Raw genomic sequence first — 22,248 nt, 5'->3', positions numbered from 1 at the left:
TCATCTCCAGGAGGTTAGTGAGGACAGGTAGGAGAAGGAATGCCTGGAACAGGCTGGTGATACTCATTCTGGCCAATATTAGAAATGGAATTACTTGCCTGGGAGTTCACGCTTAGGAGATTTTCAGTACTTTCCATATCTCTTTCCAGGGGCATGGTCTCAGAGGGCCTGTTCTTTGATCTAGAACTGTCTAGAAGGCTCTAAGCTGATCATCACTTACAGAGGTCAGATACCAGGGGACCCTTACTGTCTTTGATTGCCTCTAAGCCACTACATAAAGAATAGTTAATGTCTAACAGTAACCCTCTGTAGTTTCTAGGGGTAGGTTTGGGGCTCTAGTATTGGACTAGAGGTCAGGCTAGGACTGTGAAAATCTGGTTTAGGTTCATTCACATGAGAGCACTAGCTCTAATTGTGGAAGATCTTTGGGAGGATCTCCAGTGATTTTTCATGGGGACGTTGATTTTTTTTTCTTCCCCACGTAAAATGAAAGAAATATCAAATTGAAAATAACAATTCAGAGTTTCTTCTGAAACACAACTGCATACTGCTTGTGTCCAGGGAAATTAAATGACTAATTAGTTAACATCTCATTTTTCCTGTCTTCAACGGAATCTACTGAACACTTTCAGGAACTACAAGACAAATATGACAAAGGAATGGTTAATAAGAATTTGGAGGCTTTTTCTTACGAGATGCTCCTTAGATGAAAGGGGAGAAGAAGAGGGTCTATGCCCCAAGGAATAAAAGTTAACAAAGTGAAGGGATAGGAGATTCTCTCAGGAACTCCTAAGCAGAAGGGCAGGGAAGGGATTAAAAATCAAGCAATCCACATTTATATTTGTATTGAGATCAGGAACAGCTATCACTACTTTTATAGATTTTTTTAATGACTAAATTGGATGTTTTACAAGATGCAACTTTTCTTCTAGCAGCAAAGCTCTTAAGAGGCTTTCTGATTAATGACTGCAGGCTCCGCAGCTGGAAAGCCTATCTTTGTATAACAATGGAAACTCACTGTTTCACCCCAGTCAAGTAATTTTGAGGGTTAGTTTTCCCAAACCTCAAAACCCATTGCAGTTATTGTGCCCCATTTAATCTTTTTCCCAGTTAAACACCTGGTTAACAGCATTTCTGTTATCATTCCTCAGATATACTTTCTGACAAATTAACAAATGAAAGGACTTCCTATTTCAACATGGTAGTCAGAGCACATGCAAGAGCCACTCAAGTTATATAAAGGCATATACACCCACCACAACAAAAACAGTATCAGGAGCCCAAGAGATTTTCACAAATGTCTAGAAGTCAGGAAGATGGTGGAGGAGTCCTGAAGGGTGAAGTTTAGCAGAGAAAGCTATAGCCCAAGGTTCTCTGAGGAGGCTGCCCCTGAGGGCGTTGAAAATGGACTTACCCAGTGAAACCCCAGAAAAACTCCAGACTCAGAAGAAGCAAGTACAATACGGGACCAGAAGTGACAAACAGGGTAGGAAAAAAAAGACCAATTGAAAAGTCTGAATATGGAACAGTTAGTCATTCCCTTCTCTAAGGAGCCCTGGTGGTACGACAGTTAAGTGCTAGGCTGCCAACTGAAAGGCTGCTGTTCAAACCCAGCCAGTAGCTCTGTGGGAAAAAGACCTGGCAATCTGCCCCCATAAAGACTACAGCCAAGGGAATACTACGGGGGGCAGTTCTACTCACATGGGGTTGCTATGAGTTGAACATCAACGTCACAACAGCAGCATGTCCTTCTATACTCCATTCCTGTCTTTATAAGAACAAATCTTGTAGTCCCCCTAGCAAAAAATAAAAATAAAAAATGGAAGATGATTCTCTAAAGAAATGAAACAAAATGTGGTGAGAAGTAAACAGCTAGCGCAGTTAACGAAAACCCCAGAGTCAAGCCCTCTTCACCCTGACACTCAGCGGTTCCCCGACATGAGGGCTGGCTCTGTGTCACTGGGAGGGAAGCCTGCCATTGGTGAGACCCACCCACACATACAGAGCCTCTGTCAGTCTAATGCTGCTTCATTTTTAGTATGAATAAACAATTGAGGATAAATATACATTTAAAGAAAGCCTGAAAAATGGAAGAGAAAAGCCAAGACAAACAATAACAAAAAGACCTTGGAAAAAACAGAAAATTCAAGGGAGCAAAGATATTAAAAAACAAACAAAACCAAATTTTTATTAGTATCCTCAGAAATATTTGAGAAGAGATCATCACCTCCACACGACAAGAACAAAACAAGAAATAGCAAACGAAGACACAGGTCTAGTTAAAAACATGAATCCAAGGCAACAAGCATGGGTGGATACTTCTATGGGTGTAACTGGGCACTCTGACCTCACAGGTGATTCTTATTTGATTATTTAATTCTATGATGTAGACAACGCTTTACATAAGGTTTGTTATATTTTACACTGCAGTCAGCTAGGAATTTAAAATGGCACATGTAGAATACGTTCATGGTAAGGAGACAGTGGAAACCCTGGTGGCGTAGTGGTTAAGTGCTACAGCTGCTAACCAAAGGGTCGGCAGTTCAAATCTGCCAGGTGCTCCTTGGAAACTCTATGGGGCAGTTCTACTTTGTCCTATAGGGTCACTGTGAGTCAGAATCGACTCAACGACACTGGGTTTGGTTTTTGGTTTGGAAGGAGACAGTGACACAGTGTCCCTTTGCCCAAGAAAACCTGAGTCTGTTTTTACCTCCACAGCTAGCTGACAGTATGACCTGTCAACTTCTCTTAACACCTGGTTTGTCCTTTCTTATAGAAAGGAAGAAACCTAAGGTTGTAGTTTTAGAGTGACATGATGAAGTCTGTTGGAAAGTATCATAAAGAAGAACGAGCTTAATTAGAAGCCTTCAAGATACTAAAACATATTAATGAGGTGCACGTGAAATCTTTACAAAGCTGGAGAACTTCATAAAGGAGATGAACATTCCTCCCCTCTGAGTGGTTTGCATACTGTCCTTCCTGGAAGTTGAGGGGTGGGCTGCATCATTGGTTCAAACCCCTACTGGACCCAAAGTCCTCTTTTTATTACGAAGCAGTCTAAATGGCCCATTTACTATTCTGAAATAAAATTCATTGATAATGTTAATTAATGTACATAAAATTTTTAAAACAGCAAACATAACTCCCAACTATAATATAAACAAGAAACTAACAAAAGCAATTCATAATAAAACGAATACACATTTCAATATATACATCATTTTCACCATATATACACAATGAAATAGATGCTTATGACTTACTAACAAAGAATTAGGTTGGGTTTCGGAAAAGTCATATCAGAAGGCTTCCATATTAAAAGGCCAGGAACATACAAAAGGGGAGGCACAGGTAGACCTCAGCATAGTCTATGTATATTAAAAGTATGCAAAAGTTACTTTGTGCCATTATGTAAATATTAGGTCTAGGTTCAGATAATTACAAACAGATTTTTCACTGCATGAATATCCAGCAGGAAAGTTGAAAGTCAGGTAGGATGTAGACCAAATTATTCTGTCTTTTCCACTGAGGAACATCTAAAAATCTCTGACTCCCACTCATTAAATGCCAGTCATTGTGCAACCAAAACCCATTGTGGTCTAGTAGATTCAGACTCATAGCGACTCTACAAGACAGAGTAGAACTGGCCTGCAGGGTTTCCAAGGCTATAAATCTTTACAGAAGCGGACTGCCATGTTTTTTCTCCCACGGGGTGGCTGTTGGATTTGAACCCCCAGCCTTTTGCTTAGCAGCTGAGTGCTTAACCACTGCACCACCAGGGCTCCTTACAACCAAAAGCAAACCAAGAAACCAAACCCACTGCCATCAAGTTGATTCCGATTCATAGCAACCCAATAGGACACAGTAGAACTGCCCCATACAAGTTTCGAAGGAGCGCCTGGTGGATTCGAACTGCCGACCTTCTGGTTAGTAGCTGTCACATTTAACCACTACATCACCAGGGTTTCCTACAACCACAACACTCTCACAAATTTCCACTATGTCCCGTAGAAGGCAGTGCTGTTCCCATGGGAACCACTGGCTAGATGACCTCGCGGTGTTTCCTCCCAGCCATCATGTTCTGTCACACTGAGAATCAAATTTGGAAGGACAAATCACCATCTTAGGAAATCTATTAATTTAACATGGAAAACGACTATGAAGAAATTAATTTAGGCTTATGCCATTAACTGTAGCCATATTCAACGCTGTTTCGTCTTCCTAAATTCAAGATAATTGGTTCCTCCACAGATAATACGGATTGAAAAAGCTGTATCTTGGCGACATTCGTTTAGCTAGCACAAAGTGATTCTGATTTCAGAATTTTTAGCATTCAAATCTGGTTGATTAATGATAAAAAGGGAGTTTTTACACAGAACCCTACAACTCTCATTTCCTCAAAACAAGAATCAATGCATTCTTTCACATGTGGTCATTACAGGAAGGGGGGGAGCCATTTACTGTAAATGTCTTTCTGATGCAATTCTACCACCTCTTTCAAAGAGAGAATTCATCCAAGAAGCCTTAGTCACTTCTTCAAGAAAAATACCACCGCAGTGAATGTACACAGGCTAACCACATGCCTCAGGAGAGAAGCCGAGCTGATTCTACCATTAGAAAACAGATCAAGAGAGAAGTGGCAGAGAGAGAAACTCAAACCTTCTTCACTCAGAACAGATTAAACAGTATGTCTGAAAAACTGGCTTCTAACAGAGACAAAAGTCTGGCACATATTTAACAATCACTGTCTCATAACTCAAATGCAAACACAGACTCCCCTTGCTCCCGCTTTTATAGCACACTTCCTGAAAACCTAAGACCTCAGTTCTAAACCAGGAATCTACATGTAACTAGAATCTTAAACAACTATGGCTATTTCCTTTAAAATTTTTCATGCACAGAAAGAAAAATGGAATCCTCTACTTTAAATTTTGAAAATGAAACTGTGTCTGAAGAGGATGGAGTTTGTGTGGAAACGTAACGCTATAAAGCAATTCAGAGGGAAAAACTTAAGAGAAATATTTGAGTTCTTTTCAAAGAGAAGATTTATTTTGTCTAGAAATCCAAACCCACCCAAAGGGGGGGGGGCGGTTAAAAAAACCAGGAATGATGTCCCCAGTTTATCCTTACCTGGATTACCACCAATTCTTCTAGAAGTCAGATGCCCCTACTCGTTTTTATGGTGGAGTCAATGCAAAGTCCACGGCCCAGGAGTCACCCAAGATTCAAAGGCTGTTTGTTCTTGGAGCCTAAAATCCCCTGATGAATGAAACTCGCATCGTAATATACACATCCTGAGCAAGCTATTGGCTAGGTGTGGCAATGCGTGTGGAAGTCTGATTTGCCACTTTGGGGCAAGCCTCTAATATCCTATCTCAGAAAGACAGCAGACACACTACCCCTGAGTGAGTCAAAACCAGAGACGGTCCGTTGTTCTGCAGCCTCCTTCCCGCCACGACAGAAACCATGGGGAGAACAACCCACAGTGAGATCTGACTCCTCCACTAGGCAATGCCAGTGAAGAAAGAATGATTATATCGCCACTGGCAATTTACAAGTGAGTCTCACACCACTGCCAAAGCTTATTCCTGTTATACCACCACCTGAGAGTCAGGCATAGGTATAGGCATGGTCCATGCATTCTTAAGCCAAGAATCCTGAGCCAGGGTTCTGGGGCTCCCTGTGGGTGGCAAACTCTACCAGGCAGAGGTAAAAAATTCATCTTTGTGCTACAGTGGTAATCAATCAAGATACTAAAACCAAGAATAGGGCAATACTGTTCTAGAATTAGAGGTTTTCAAAATAGGGTCCTTGGTCCATCTGCAGTAGAATTATCTAAGGTTGGACTCAGAATCTCTGGGGTGGGGCCCAGTCACCTGCATTTTAATAGCCCTGGTGGCCTAGTGGTTAAGACCTACGGCTGCTAACCAAAAGGCTGGCACTTCAAATCCACCAGCTGCTCCTTGGCAACTCTATGGGGCAGTTCTACTTTGTCCTATAGAATCCTTATGAGTCGGAATCGACTCAACAGCAATGGGTAGGAAATTCTTAAATACTTTCAAGTTTGAGGACTACTGTTGCAGTCATGGAATTGAACAGCTGATCATAGCTGCTTCCATCTTCCTTAATGATTCAATTATTTTGTTAATGATTAATGCTGAAACCAGGAGCAACAAGAACACAAAAGCCTCATCTTTTTCTTAGAGTCGCAGAGGGACAGAACAGCCCGTGGCCCTAACTCCAGGGAAAGGGCGAGCCAGTCTAGATTTGCCTGGTCTCCCCCACCCACCCACTTCTTCATCACTCCACTAAGAGAGAAAAGTCCAAGCTGCAGAAACTGGAAAAAGGAAGTACTGGAGGTCAAATGTGAATACTCACTTAAAAGATGCTGTAACTGGGAAACCAAAAAAAAAAAAAAAGCGCACTGCTAAAAACAAGAGGAGAAAATGAGGAAGAAAGGAGACTAATGTTTACTGACTGCTTACTATGTTCCTGGCACAGCATCAAGGGCCTTAGGACAGTTTTCTTTGCCAATTTCAGAAGTACATAAATACACAAACTCAGGTGTCTACATCTAACGGCAATGCATTCTCCAAGGAAGACCTTGTGTGGCTTCATATGCCTGCCTTCACCACTTTATCCTAGGGACATGAAGGATTAAAAAAAAAAAAAGGAAACTGATACTGTCAGAAATACATTTAAAATGCCATCATCTTTCTATGTTTCTTATTCTCGTTCCTTCTTTATCCAGCCTAAGATTCTGTGAGTTCTCAGAAAATTTACGATAGTTTTCCATCATCTGTTCTCCATTTTAACCAGTTTACCAGCAGTTCAAAGTGCTGGGGGTCACCCCCTTATTATGATACAAATAGAAAAATGTTATTTGAACATCACTAATAAGTATGAAAATTGGTTTTTAGTTTGATTAAAAAAAAAAAAAGGTGTTATCATTTCCTCCAATACGCATGAAGTTCCTAAGGGAACTTTCTGGCTGAGGAAAGCTTAACTGAGCAGACAGCATGTTTACCAGCAAGTTCTTCCAAACACTCCCCTCTGCTTCAGGATGATTCCACACTGTGATAGCCTAACACCTGCAGGGCTCCGAGGAAGCAGACTTTACACCTTTAACTTTTTACTGTGAGCTGATCTAGTCTTCGGTCCTCCAAGTACTTTGCCTAATAGGTAAACTTTGGATCTGTGGTGAGGGAAGTGGTTCTTAAACCGGACGATAGCCCTGGAACCCCTTTATTGCCCCAAATGAAATCTTGGGTGAAAGTCCACTATACTTACTCCAAGATGAGAGCAGAGCAGCCTTGGTTGACGCGGTGGGCAAGAGGACGCACCCAACCCAACCCAACCCATTGCCGACTCATAGCGACCCTACAGGTCAAAGTAGAACTGTCCCATGGGTTTCCGAAGCTGTAAATCTTTACGGAAGCAGACTGCCACATCTTTCTCCCCAAAGAGGACACAAGTCCCTCCTTACCTGGACCTGCTTACTTATGTCCCGTGGTGGTTACAGAGGCAACACTGCCAAAACCCAAGGGCCCTATTTTACATTTTCTCAGCTCTTGATTTATTTTTTTATTTTTACTTTATCATTTTATTCTGTGTATGCCTTTGTGTCCCAAAGTGGGGCATCCATAAAATAAAGTCATGTCCAGTCATATCCCCGATGCTGCTTATTACACTAAACTTAGGAATTTTGCTACATATTTGGCTTGCGTGATCCCTAACATAAAAACTATAATCTCTACTTGTATCTCTTTGTAACAATACCCTTAGCATATTTGCAAGTTCCAGGTTATTTTAGTAACACATAATTTTATCAAGATATGCATTTTAAGTGAATGAGGTCATCTTGATTTTTAAGACCTCTTGCCATGATTTCACTTTTGCCAGTTGCCATTAGCTTGCTACATATACATAAGTTTCAGATGATATATTTAAACTAAAGCAAAATAAATAAAGATATTACCTTGAGATTTAAAATCGGAAATGAATTTAAAGTGCCGCTAGGTAATCCTAATAAAAAAATTATAATACCAGGTCAGCACAGAGAAAAAGAGATTTTAAATACCTTCATGAAGAGCTAATACTTCTAAAAACCTGCTTAACTGGAAAATTTAGTAGTTTTTTAATAAATATTTCCTGAGTGGTGTTTTCCAGTCCTTAAAAAATATAATGCTTCTCATCAGGCAAAGCCATTACATTTCAAGTATACGTGAGACAAAATGCTCGGAGTTTGAAAGTCAATGGTCTATTAGGAAAGATTAAAAAGCGTATTTGAAATGAGGTGGGTGGTGAGGGGATTTAATTTAATCAGTGCCATGCCTATTTGTTCTTATCCTGGAAACTAACCCACAAACTAAGATGCATTTACATTACTAATCAATCAACAATCTCCAAAGATACCATGCAAACCATTATTCACTCATTCACCCAGCTTAGTGTCTATTCTCCTCCTTAGGGTGCAAAGAGATGATGAAATCTGGAGTGAGAAAAAAAACCACTAAATAGGGTCACATAATAATAAACCAAACCCGTTGCTGCTGAGTCAATTCCGACTCACAGCATCCCTACAGGACAGAGTAGGACTGCCCCATAAGGCTTTTAAGCAGCGGCTGGTGGATTCCAACTGCCCATCTTTTGGTTAGCAGCGGAGCTCTTAACCACTGCACCACGAGGGCTCCATTTACTAAGTGCTTATTGTGTGCCTGAGGGTGTTCTATGCACCTTCCATGTCATTATCTCATTTGATCCTCACAATAATCCCATAAAGGCAGATGGTAACATCATCCCTGTTTCACAGATGAAGAACTTAAGGAATGAAGCCAGCTGCCTAGGAGCCAGTGCCTGAACCCAGGAACTGTGGACGCTGAGCCCACACCCTTGGCTGTTTAGTAGCCTTCACCAGTTAATGCCATAGTCATCTGCACTGGTGGTAAGACTGACACTGGGAAGAAAGAGGGAAGAAACATACAGGGCACTGGGCCCTAAAGGCTATTGATACTAACCCCATTGCTTTGCTGCCTCTCCTAATTCTCCTGCAGTAAGAGCTCAAACCATAGCCTGCTCCGGATATTCAGCCTCTTATCCACTTGATACCCTGGTGCATCCTGAACACACTTCCCAGCAGGTTATTTCCAACTCCACCCCCTTCTTCTGTCTCCAGAAAACATACAAGAATGCAACTGAGTGGAGGTTTACTCTTCTGTAAGGGTTTTTAACTCTTTATTTATTTAAAAGGAAGAAGGAATTCATTCTCAGGGCTGGCACTTAAACTTTTAGTAATAGCCAACCCTTTCTGACACATCTCCCATGTATTATCTCCACAAACCAGTGAATCCTGTTGCCATATTGATTTCTGGTAGTCTGGATGACACACAGCACCTTGGAGTACCTCTTTCTTTGCACACACTTGTGTTACTCTCCTGGTTTCAAACAAGATCCAAAGACATCTCAGACAAAAGGTACACTGTGCTAAGTGAAGTCCTATTATCTTCCTTCGAAAGGCTTTGTCTTATTTCAGAAAAATAATGAAAGAATTATATGCCAGAAGTTTCCTTTTTCCTCTAACCTACCCACTCTTATCTTCATGCTATATACCAAGCCCTACAAATAGGATCGGAGCCCTGGTTGCGCAGTGGTTAAGCACTCGACAAAGGTTGGCAGTTTGAACCCACCATCCATTCCACGGGAGAAAGACGTGGCAGCCCGCTTCTGTAATGATTTACAGGGTTGCTATGAGTCAGAAATGACCTGAAGGCAGTGGGTTTTTTTTTTTTTTTTTAATAGATAGGATCGACACACTCAGTGCCCATCAAATGCCCAAACGATGTATTGCCTTGTGCAAGTCTGTTGTAAGCACCTCTTTAAAGTGCTAAAAAGCAAAGATGTCACTTTGAGGACTAAGGTGTTCCTGACCCAAGCCAGGCTATTTTCAACCACCTTGTATGCATCTGAAAGCAGGATAACGAAAAAGGAAGACTGACAAAGAATTGATGCATTCAAACTGTGGTATTGGTGAAGAATGTTGAATATATTCTTTATATTCTGCAAGAAAAAAAAAAAGCAAGAAGAACAAACAAATATGTCTTGGAGCAAGTACGGCCAGAATGCTCCTTAGAAGCAAAGAGGGTGAGACTTCATCTCACTTACTTTGAACATGTTATCACAGGTGGGACCAATCAATGGAGAAGGACATCATCCTTGGTAAATTAAAAAAGAGGAAAACGTCAATCAACAAGATAGACTGACACAATGGGCTCAAGCATACTATTATGAAGATGGTGCAGGACCCTGTGATGTTTCGTTTTGTTATGCGCAGGATCACCATGGCACCTGACAACAACATCACAACGGGAAGAAGGGGTAACCTTGCAAGTAGATAATTGTTCGGTCTCTAACATTCACTCTTTAACATTCTTTTCTTCCTTCAATAAACCTGTGTCATTAATGACAACATGTAAGTCAACCAGAGGAGAAACAGCCTATTGGATGACGGGCTTAAGTGAATCTTGCTTTATGCCCTTATGGTCAACATATGGGCCTCTGTCAGCCTGGAGTGGCAGGCATTTCCAAAGACACAGGCCTAACCACAGAGACAGAGAGAGGGAGCACCCTTCCTCCAGGTCCCAGAGATGTGGGTCTGGGAACTATTAGTGAAAGCCCTCTGCTCCTCCTCTGCTGTCAGGAAGATGCATGTCGGTGGAGACAGAAATGTTTTTACACTGGGAACCTTGACTCCGTTATTAATTTTATAGCCCTGGGGATGGAATGCTCTCTTCTGAAGACTTTCCTCAGCATTGCCCCATCAAATGTGCATTTCATACCACACAGTCTGCGTTGTTGTCTTTTTGTTTTGTTATTCAACTTATTGGGTAATTTCTACTTGGCAGCATTGGAAGAGCGATGATGGTGAGCAGGTTGAATATTGTCAAGTAATGGGTATTTGGAACTGATGGACTTTATTCTTGCTAGTCAGCAACTACTCCAAGTTAACTGGTTATTTGACTGAAGTGAAGCGGGCTGTGTTGTGTGAGTGGATTAAGTTTACAGGTCTAGCCCACTATTTCCCAAAGCGTGGGCCCCTTCAAAGCCCTCCTAAATCAGAATCTTGGGGTGCTGCTCCTGAGACTCAGTATGCTTTTCAAACTCACGCACATCTAAGTTTAAAAACCAATGATTTAGGTAGTGTATGATTCCTGGTTTTCCCTATTATGTAAAAAGAAATCCAGGCAGAATTTCTTCTCTCTCTCTCTCTCTTTTTTTTTAAGAGTACCTGATTTCTTACAAATGAAAAAAAAAAAAAAAGTTCTTTATTTGAAGGATAAATGTCACCCAAAAAAGTCCCCCACCTTGGCTTGCCCAGTATTAGACACACGTTGCAGCCCTCTGTCTCCACGAACCCTCCTTTACTGTGTGAGTAAACACCATGAAATGATTTCAACCACCAAAGCCTTCACTGGAATTAGCTCAAAAGAGGTTACCAAGTCATCCTTCTAGTGAAGTCCGGGAATAAGGACCCTAGAACTGGTGAATTTTGATGAGAAGGATCCCATAAGGGTGAGTGAAGACCCCGGGGAATTTCTTGGTGAGGACAGACCTAGCTGAGGAAGGGAGATGGGAACGTTCGTTAAGCATCTATAAGAATCAGGTCCTGTGCTACACATCTCGTGTGCATTTTTCTGAATCTTTACAGCAATTACCTCCATTTAAAAAGGAGAAAACTGAGGCTCTCAAAAGTTATTTAACTTGCACAAGATTGTGTGGCCTCTAAATGGTAAACAAAAGAAAATAAACATTAAAAAAAAATAAGGCAAAAATCCTTTCTCACTATACCATTTAACCTCCTGAAATTTGGTGTGGTGGTGGTGGTGTGTGCACGTGTGTGTGTGCGTGTGTGCGCATGCGTATGCGTGTGTGTATTGGAGGGGGCCGGGTCCTGTGTAATAAAAAGGCAGTACAAGGACAAGGAAACTAATGGGCTTAGGACCCACGAAGAGATGGAGTGTTGAAAGTGATCAAAATCAAGCTTTACCTACGCTTAGCTGAGGGTGGCTTGAGGCCCCTTACAATTAGAAGTATTTCAAGTTTTCAAGAGGGTTACTGTCTTTGTTTCTGAAATATGGTAAGCTCAAAAACTGATTAAGGAAGACATTATCACAGCAACAACAACAAAAGACATTTTTCCCTGGTCTTCAGCTGAAGAAAGTGCGTGCTCTGAGGTTCAACTATAAATACTCCCTCACACAGCTCAGATGCGAAGAGTACACACACTGGGTTATGTGCGTCTGACATCTTGCGGGCCAAAATGGAGGCTAAAGCTTGGAAGCTGGGCTTTGTGGGATGGGTATTCTGGTGGGTCTGGGGTTACCCATTCTGGCTATTGCCCTCAGGCAACTAAAAGTCAAAGAAGCCCTTACGTTAGAGAACATCTCTAACTGAGGAACCACCCCTTCTCTCCAGAGACCAAGTCTGCACCTAATCACAGGCCACCCTCGCTGGTAATGATGTAAAAACCCTGACCTGGGCCACTCACCCTGATGTCTCCCCTCCCACTGTAGCAAACAAGCAAAGCTCCACTTTTTCTCCAGTCAAGTTCAAGAAACAAATGGGAGTTCAGTAGTTGTGGCCTGCTGAAAGCCCGACACCTGGCTGACAGCCGTGCATCTTCCTACAGAATCAAAGCCTTTTTTCAAATTTATGATCCCTGCCCCTGTCAGCAAGGTAAGCAAAGCACGGGCTTACTTGTGCTTACTTACTAATCTGTAGTGAACAATTTCACATGGGTTTCACCACATCATCTGGTGTGGTTCATATGTTTCCCCATATGATGTGGTGAGACCCATGTGAAATTGTTCACTATAGATAATCAGGTAAGTAACGTAAGGAAAGTACCTTGCCTACTGGAAAATCTGCCCCTGCTGCCACATCTTTCTCCCTCGGAGCAGCCGGTGGGTTCAAACCGCTGACCTTTCGGTTGGCAGCTGAGTGCTTAACCACGGCGCCACCAGGGCTCTCCTCTTACATATACTGAGTTAAAATGGCCCCTGGAAGTAAGTCCTTTCATCAAAGGAAAACAATACTAAGAACTTCATCTGACTACTACACTTTGGCGGCATAATTTGACACTTTACTCACAAAAGGATCTTTTAAAAATAACATCCAAACAAAAAGGATGTTTGTGCTCAGCATACTGAAAGGAGAGGGACGGACAAGAACAAACCAAAAGGCCAAACAGAGATAACAGCTTCCAAATTAAAAAAAAAGGAAAAACAAAAACAAATGATATATTGGGCATTGTAATGATGTAGAGAATTAAATTACTGGAACAACTCAGGATTCTTTCAAAATACAATGAAAGACTTAGATAACTAAGCCAAAATCTGAATTTTTCTGGCTTAAATAGACTGTGACGGTGTTTTAGCACACTTGGCTTATATCCACATTTTCTAAGTAGCCTATTAAAATTAAGATGATAGTTTCACATTCTCCCTTAAAAAATACATTAAGGTAGAGTGCTATCAAAATACAATTTCTCATTGGATGATACTGTCTGCAGATATGCCATTTAAGCTGTCCTATGAAAAAAAATAAATAAATAAATTTTTATTTTTTTTTTTTATGAGAAGCAGGGAACATGGTTTTACTTTTTAGTGCTATAGTGATTTTCAGGTTAATGCTATTTCTTTTTCAGGTCAGATTAAACTGCTTAAATTCTATCAAGTATTCATTACGTGTAAAACTAACACCACTGGCTGTAGATTGGGGTCCGTTTTGTGTTAAAAAAAAAATAGTTAAAAAAAAAATGATTCAAGTATCTCCCAGTCTAGCTAGTTAATGAGCTTCTCAGAAAGATACAGCTTTTGGATAAGCGAGTAGTGATGTCTGCACTTCACCAATATGACACTTTTCAGTAGTGGTATGTCAGAGGGGGACTTTCTGGGTGGTGATGTTCATTTTCCATGCCCCGTTTACCCTCCTGCATTAACTGCCCTTGGACTGAAGAGTATCCACTGTCAAGACAGTCACCTGGTAGAGTATCAGTATCTGGGTGGAAATTAGATTTTTTAAACTGAAAAAGTAAACGGCCTGGGGGTAAGAAGCAAATGTAAAACTGTCGCCTCTGCTAGCACACACACTAATATAAAAGTTAACGACCAACACTAAAACTGCATCTAAACCAGCAAAAAAAATAACGTGGTAATAACCTTCTAGACAGCAGCATGTTGCCTATTGAGGGAGTCTGGCTGAGACCTTAGAATATAGGAATCAGGGGAGAGGTTTTCTGAACTGAACAGGGGTACGCAGAGCTGAGAGACACGGAACTTCTCAGGGAGCCAACTATTGTTAGAGAAGGAAGTGAATCTAGGTTTTGAAATTATCCCATAAAATCTACATTGTCACTGGGCACAGATTGGGCGTCTCTCTTCTTTGCCCGTCGGTCCATGTCAGGCTGCCCTTGGTTCAGCAGAGTGGAAAAACCAGTGACCTGGGTATGAGGAGGCTTTATTTGCCAATACATTTTGCTACAAACACCTTCTAAGTCGTGTGTTTAAGAAAAAAAAAAAAAAAAAAGACTGAGGTCTAACATTTGTTTTTGAAAGTTATTAAAACTTCTGGCTGAATAAGGACTATCTACTTGTCTTTATGAGTTTTGCCCTTTAATAGTGCTGTGTGGACTTGTGAAAGGCCCATCACCTCTCTGAGACTCAGTTTCCTAATCTGGAAATTGAAACCCAAAACCAAACCAAACGCACTCGGTCGAGTTGATTCCGACTTACAGCAACCCTACAGGACAGAGTAGAACTGCCCCATAGGGTTTCCAAGGAGCTCCCGGTGGATTTGAACTGCTGACCTTTTGGTTAGCAGCCGTGGCTCTTAACCACTATACCACCAGGGTTTCCGGAAATGGAAAAGGTTAAGATAAATGCCCTTTAACCTTCCTTCCAACTCCTGGATTAAATGGTTAAATTAAATTATTTTGTGACTTATTTCCCCCTTCAAATATCCTTAATCTCATACCAATTTTACCAAAAATAATAACAATAGTGAAAGGATGGGAACAGTGGAGGAGGGAAGGCAAGAGGGCTTGCCAAGGTAAACTCAAGTATTAAGTGCCTGCTTTGCCCTGGACATTCAGAGTTTTTCTTAGAACAAGCAAATCAATGTGAATCTTTAATGGAGATGTAATAAACTCCCTAATGTCAATTCTACATTTGGGGCAGTATTTGCGCCCTATTTTAAATTATAGGGAGATTGGGCCACCTTCAAATCCACTGCCAGCTGCTGTGCACTCCAGAAAACAAAGAATCCAAAGCAAAAAACATTAAACCACTGTAAAAAGAAATCTTCTGATTACCCACCCTAATGATCCCTTTCACTAAGGTGGTAAATTGAAAATTGGTAGTCAATATACATTTATTTGCCCCCTCAACCAAAGGGGGCTAGGTTTATTTTTTCCAATAAATAATGTAGACATACCTGAAATACCGAAGTCCTTAGAATCTGTCTGCCTAAAAGGTCCATTTCCTACTGAAAGAGCAAGATGTACTGTGTACAATTGAGAAGGCAAATATTCAGGAAATATAAGAATCTGGCCGATTACGGATATTTTAAATTGGGAATTCTACTTTGAATGTGTGTGTTTTTTTTTTAAACACTTATTCTGCCCCTAAGGAATAAACAGTAGATAGTAAATTGCAAAAATTTACTTAAAAAAAAAATTAACATCAGATTATTAAAATAATGCTCCAAACTTAGGAAAACCCAAGTTATTGTTTAGTCCTTTAAGACTTCCCCTTTCAATGAGTTGTATTTTCCTCTGTGGCTATTACAGCTAATCAATAACGTAAAGCCAGAAGCTTTTTAAAGTTTTAAGTATTGCTGTGGCATTACTGGGAGCCAATTAGCATATGACCCTGATGAGACTACAATCCTAGTTCGAGTCCGGACTGGATATGTAATTGTTTCTTCATGCATTAACTGAACTCAGCTTGCTTACGTACATTCTGTAAAGCTGAGATAATGGTGCTACTAACCTCATGCTCTTCACTCAGTGCTTAGCACGTAAGAAACATGCAATAAATGTTACTGACGTTGTTTTGTCATATAAATTATCGTGAAAGAATACAGGATAGATAAAACAAATCTACCCCTAATAGTAAGACACACAATTCAAAGAATTTACTGAGTGTGCTGCCTATTACATCTTCAATTACATCTTCAATACACAGTAAAAATTATGGTGAAAAAAATAGTAGCTACTATTTATTAAGGACTTACAATGTACCAAATATTTTACTTACACAATTTCATGGCAACAACATAGATACTTAGACTTTAGTATTGTTAATCATCGAACTTCAAGCCTAGAAACCCACAACATACCTTTGGTTTCATATCTGTTTTTTTTAACTGTTTTTTCTCCTTTTATTCCCACTTTTAAAAGACGTGCCTGGCGACCTGATGTGACTTCTCACACCTTTCGTGATCACTCTAGGCGTCCTGAGGATGGGCACAGTTTTCTTTTCACTTTAGTTTCCCTCTCAGAAAATGCACAAAGAAAAATTACCAAAAATGATTCAAAAGGATAAAATATTTTTCAAAAATACATGCTGCTCTTGTTTGGGGGCTATTAAATTCAAATATAGTATTTTACGTTCTCCAATACTGATTATATTTCGGCTATAATTTGCTCCCTGGAATCATCAATAATATCCTTTTCAATTCTGCCGTTCTCTAAAGGTACTACAGTCTTGTCCTATGACACTAAGTCGGATGCTTATAAGGAGTCCCAGCAGGTTGCAAGGATTTAGCTCCCCCTGTATACTCTCAAAAGGAGCCCTGGTGGCGCAGTGGTTAAAGGCGCTTGGCTGCTAACTGAAAGGTCAGCAGTTCAAACCCGCTGGGAGAAAGATGTGGCAGTCTGCTTCCATAAAGATTTACAGTCTTGGAAACCCTGTGGGCAGTTCAACTCTGTCCTGCATGACCACTAGGAGTTGGAATGGACTTGACAGCACTGGGGGGGCATGCTCAAAAAGCTGTTGGCTAAAGGGGCTAACACACTCCTGGGTTTTCCACCCGTTTCCCGTCATGTACCATGCGCTAGGAGTAAACAAGAATAGGTTAGGAAACAGGGTGAAATTCATTTATAGAATTTCTTCCAAAAACCAATCTTTTAGTTAAAGGCTCTTTTCATGATTTCTTTTTCAAAATTAGGGATTCAAATGAAGTGGGCTTTGAAATACTTATTTGAAACCTAATACTACCGTTAAGCTCGTGACTGTGCCTATGTTGTGCTAATACCGTGAGTTCATCCAAGAATGGAATGGGACAAAAGAAAGACCCATGGCTCGTGGCCCAATGGCCAAACACTTGGCTGTTAACTGAAAGGTTGGCGGTTTGAACCCACCCAGTGGCTCCACAGGAGAAAAGACCTGGTGATCTGTCCCTGTACACATATAGCCTAAAAAAACAAAAACACAAAACCCTATAGGCCAGTTCTGTTCTGTCACATGGGGTTGCTACAATGGAATCGACTTGATGGTACCTAACAACAACAACGACATAAAGTTAGTTGGGAGAAGTCATCAGAGAGGTTTGAGAACAAACAGTAGGGTGTCTCAAGAGGCAAGAGAGAAGAGAATGAAAATAGAAGGTATTAACTGTAGTGGCAAATATAAGACCCAAGATGGAATGGTTTCAGTGGTGATGGTAATGTGGAAACCAAACCATGCCGCCATCTTGGGAGAAGTCAGAAAAGAACTATCTTCATGGCTCTGATACAGGAACCACTTGCTAAGATTTTCTCAGACAGGATTTTGTATAGGTCTATGACTATTCCCTTTTTTGTTTTTTTCTCAGTTTGTCTGGGGTTCTGGACCTGGATCTGGACCAGCCTAGCCTCTCTGGCATTTTCCTAGGACAGGAGTTCAACTGCCTTGAAATGACATGACTGCCAGACAAGCAGCCCTGAAGCACCCTGGACTTTTCTTCTCCATGCAGAGATGATGCACTAGTTGTGTCCTGGCCCCAGTGTTATAAATGCATGAGGCTTGTCATGGGTTGAATTGTGTTCCCCCAAAATTTATGTCAACCTGGCTAGGCCATGATTCCCAGTATTGTGTGACTGTCCACCATTTTGTCATGTGTTGTGCTTTTCTTAGGTGTTGTACCTCTATGATGTTAATGAGGGGGGATTAGCGGCAGTTATGTTAATGAGGCAGGATTCAATCTACAAGATTATGTTGTGTTTAAGTCAATCTCTTTTGAGATGTAAAAGGGAGCAGAGACACAGGGGGACCTCATACCACCAAGAAAGAAGCACCAGGAGCATACTGCATCCTTTGGACCCCAAATCCCTGCACTGAGAAGCTCCTCGGCCAGGGCCAACAGAGACAGAAAGCCTTCCCCTGGAGCTGGTGCCCTGACTTTGGACTTCTAGCCTCCTAGGCTGTGAGGGAATAAATTTCTCTTTGTTAAAGCCATCGGACTATGAGTCGGGATCGACTCCATAGCAACGAGTTTGGTTTTGTATTTAAAGCCATCCACTTGGGTGTTTCTGTTATAGCAGCACTAGATAACTATGACAAGGCTACAGAATACTGGAGTGATGCAACTTATCATCACAGTAATTACTGAGCAAAAGAAGGAAGAATACCTATATGAAACAGATGTCCAGGAAGGAGTTAATGTCCCTTAATTTAAGATTAAGATGAAAATATCAGAAAATTTTTTATTACTGTGTGTGTTCTATTTATTCGACAGGGAAAAAAAGCCCACTTTATCACCGATTTAAAAAATAGTTGTGGAAAGTAAAAAGGAGGAAAACAAAAACAGAATCCTAAAGATTCTTTTCAGAGAATTTTGATAGATACAACTCGACGTCTCCTAGCTATCAAAGTCTGCTTTATTCTCTTCTCACGATACTTTCAGAACCCAGATACAACACAAAATAACCCAAATGGTGCTATATGGCATTTAAAATAATTGTAAAATACAGCAACATGTTCGTCTGTAATATGAATACTGTATTTGGCTAAAATTTCAGCAAATCTGCTACATTCAGAACCATACAGGAAGGCTTCATTAGTCATGACTGAAATTAGAATATACTCAAAGACAACCAAATGAACAACTCTAGCTTGGCTTCAACCATTTAAAATATTCAGAAACTTCTATGACTACTTAATAAGATCTTTTAAAAACAGAAAATGGGGATATAGTCTGACTTTACTGCCTAGAAACCTAAGAAATATTCATGAAAGATAGATGAAGATAGCTTTAGTTCTGTTGAGAATCATTTTGCACATTACAATCTTTAAGACTGCTGCACACACTTACTAATCCTAGAAATATAAAATTACAATTCCTTTATAGATAAAATGTGCCTCTGAAACCAGTGAGAATTTTGCTAAAACAAGTATTGAAAAGAAGTTACTAGAATATTCTGACTAGGGCTTCAAAGTAAATAAGCAATAGATTTTATATTTTTGTAATTCCAGCACTAGATTTACAACTAGAGCCAAACGCGCCTCTCATATAACAAACCACACTGTAAACCTACACCATTTAAAAAAGAAGTTCTTAAGTGTCTTGGAAGAGTGAATTACCATGTCCAGAAGTTTTAAATGGATCCAGGCCGATGAGTATTTTATAAACCAATCATTTTGTAGGCCCCAAAAACAGACATGAAGGTAAGGAACTAGGTTTTACCAGGAATTCCTTTTCCCCTATTCGCTCTTAGTTCCTTGAATTTGGCAAAACGGTCTGAATATGTCTTAGTTCATTATGCGCTGAGCTGAAAATCCTAAGGTGATTCTGAATATTAGGCGGATGACTTCAGTACATTCCCACATCCAAGTTCAAGCATCTACTGTGAAAGTTTAAGGTCCTAAAAATGACGCTACGATAGGCTTCAGGAGAGAAAAACAATGCAATACCGATTAGGGCCAGCAGAGGTCTCTTTGCAGCCCATGGCATCAACCAAAAAGAGAGCAAGGTACAGAAGATCTCACCATTTCTATAACTGTGTTATCCCTGAGTCATTCAAGGGAATAAATTTTGTCAGATTAGATGCTCAGAATACTTATGCTTTGAGAAATAAATACGGGAATCCAAACAAGCCTAAGAGTTAACAAATGAAAAATAAGTGTGTTACTGATAGGGCCTTGCCTTTTGACAATCCTATTTAATATGAAAGATATAGCAATACAGAGGTATCTATTTCATTTAAATTAGTAAACAAAATGATTCTTGGCTATTGGTCAGGAGGAGAATGTCAAAGTTCAAACAAAAAGAAAGTAGTGAATGATACGTGAGAAAATAAACTGTAGCTGAGTTACAAAAAGCAGCAGAGAGTTTCACACACGAAGTAAAGGTGAGTGTGAGGGTCTTCGGGGTAAGAGGGACTTGTGCACATTAGTAGAGAATAAGGAGAAAAAGACAAGAAACAAGCACCCCTACCAAAAATACTGCAGGATTGTCAAGGTACGACGCACTAATAGATTATGAAATCTATTTTGTGGGTTATGACCAGCCTTAAAGAGGAGAGGAAGAAAAATGAGAGAAGAGAAAAGAAAAAAACAAAAAACAATAGATTGGAAAATTCTATCCCAATTCACACACAGCAAAGGTATTTCAGGAAACCATATACCAACATATGCAAACGTGTGCACTGAGTCATACTGTAACATGTATTTCCTACTGTGGGTTGCAATCAAAAGGTTTGAAAGCCACCCTATTGCGCGTACCACCAGAACACATCTCTCCCAAGTTAGTAATGTCAGCCGCAACACCTCCAAGTGGAAAAGTAACTTCCAAAGGCAATATCCCAAAATCCCAGAAGGGAAATATGGCAAAACATAAAACAACACGGTGTTCAAAGTAAGCTATGTAAATTGTGAAACAGATGTCGTGGTTGGGGCGGGGGAGAGAGGGAGGGAGAAGACACCTCATGAATGCCGTCTAGAGAAACGTGTAACTCTGCCCAGTCAGGCTGTGGGCCCCGTTCCCAGCATACTCCCCAGCGTGCTATGTTGAAGGAGACAGAAAAGCCGAAGAAGGAGGGAAGGTGGGATCTATATGTCAGCCTGGGCAGGGGGCCCATGTCTCTTCTTGGAGAGGTAGAAAGTACAAAAGAATTGGTACATATCCAGAGAGGTGAGGGTGCTGTGAAGAGAAAGGTAACACGCTCAACTGTACGATCTCAACACCAAGCAGAGTACCTGGCACATGGTAGGCACAAGTGTTTGCTGAATGTCTCAGTAGGTCTCAGTACCACGAACAGCTTCATCAACACAAAGCTAGTGCCCAGGTCCTTCCGGAGTTTGGAGCTTCTTACTCCAAGTTACCGCTGCCATTGTCAGAAAACAGGAACGCTGTTTATAACGACTCTTCTCTAACTTTTGTAACTATCCACAAGCCATTTCAATGGCTACCTATAAACTAAGCTGTGCTCCATCCTCCCAAATGACAAGGAACTATTTCTTCAAGAATTTCAAAGAAGCATATCTTGTTAAAAATTGTTTAAAAAGCTTATCTTGTTAAAATATGACACTTATACGGTCACCGTGAATGGCCTTGACTTAGGATGGTCATGGACAAAAGAAAGTAAGTTCCTTAAAATCTCTGTCCCGGACCAAGTGGAGGTCATGTCAGAGCTCACCAATGATGTTCACACTTGTTTTAGAAGCAAAGGTTTTGGTTTTGTTGGGTATTTTTTGTTTGTATGATTGGTTTGTCTTGGGCTCAGGTACTTTTAAAAAAAATTTACTATTAATAACAATAATACCAAACACGTATATAGCATTTACTATGTGCCAGGCACTGTTCTAAGCACTTTACAAATATTAACTCATTTAATAAATGTATTCTACAGCCCTTGCTCATTTCCATTACCTGTGCAGAGGTTTATGCTGTTCCATTAAAAATAGTTCCGTTTCCTCCATTTTTCTCCTGCAAAAGACGAGGAAAATACCATGAGTGGAGCAGTCACAAATGCACACATCTGACATCACTGTTCCGTATCTTCTAAACCCAAGAGTAGCAAAAGGGCTTCATTAAACTTTTCTAGTCAGTTATTTTAACTGTCAATATAAGTTCCTAGATAGAACCATTAAGCATCGGCTATACATATATACACATTAAGAGATTTGATAAACAAATACCCTGTATCTTCAAAAGAAATCAAAACGCCACAATAAAGTGTTAGATGCGATGGAAAACAACTTAGAATAAGAT

The 22,248-nt window shown here is 40.5% G+C and overlaps 1 long non-coding RNA gene across 1 annotated transcript in view; it reads right to left on the bottom strand.

Moving 5' to 3' along the window:
* LOC126081414 (uncharacterized) overlaps window positions 1-22,248 on the bottom strand; it is a 177,342-nt gene that overhangs the window by 90,848 nt on the left and 64,246 nt on the right. The window contains exon 3 of the long non-coding RNA XR_007518389.1: window positions 1,702-21,963. This is a non-coding gene — a long non-coding RNA (uncharacterized LOC126081414). The remainder of the gene's footprint in view (window positions 1-1,701; window positions 21,964-22,248) is intronic.

The sequence above is a fragment of the Elephas maximus genome, chromosome 8, assembly GCF_024166365.1.
Source record: "Elephas maximus indicus isolate mEleMax1 chromosome 8, mEleMax1 primary haplotype, whole genome shotgun sequence".
Classification (NCBI taxonomy): domain Eukaryota; kingdom Metazoa; phylum Chordata; class Mammalia; order Proboscidea; family Elephantidae; genus Elephas; species Elephas maximus.
The sequence above is the reverse complement of the archived record's forward strand: the minus strand, read 5'-3'. Positions and strand labels throughout refer to the sequence as shown.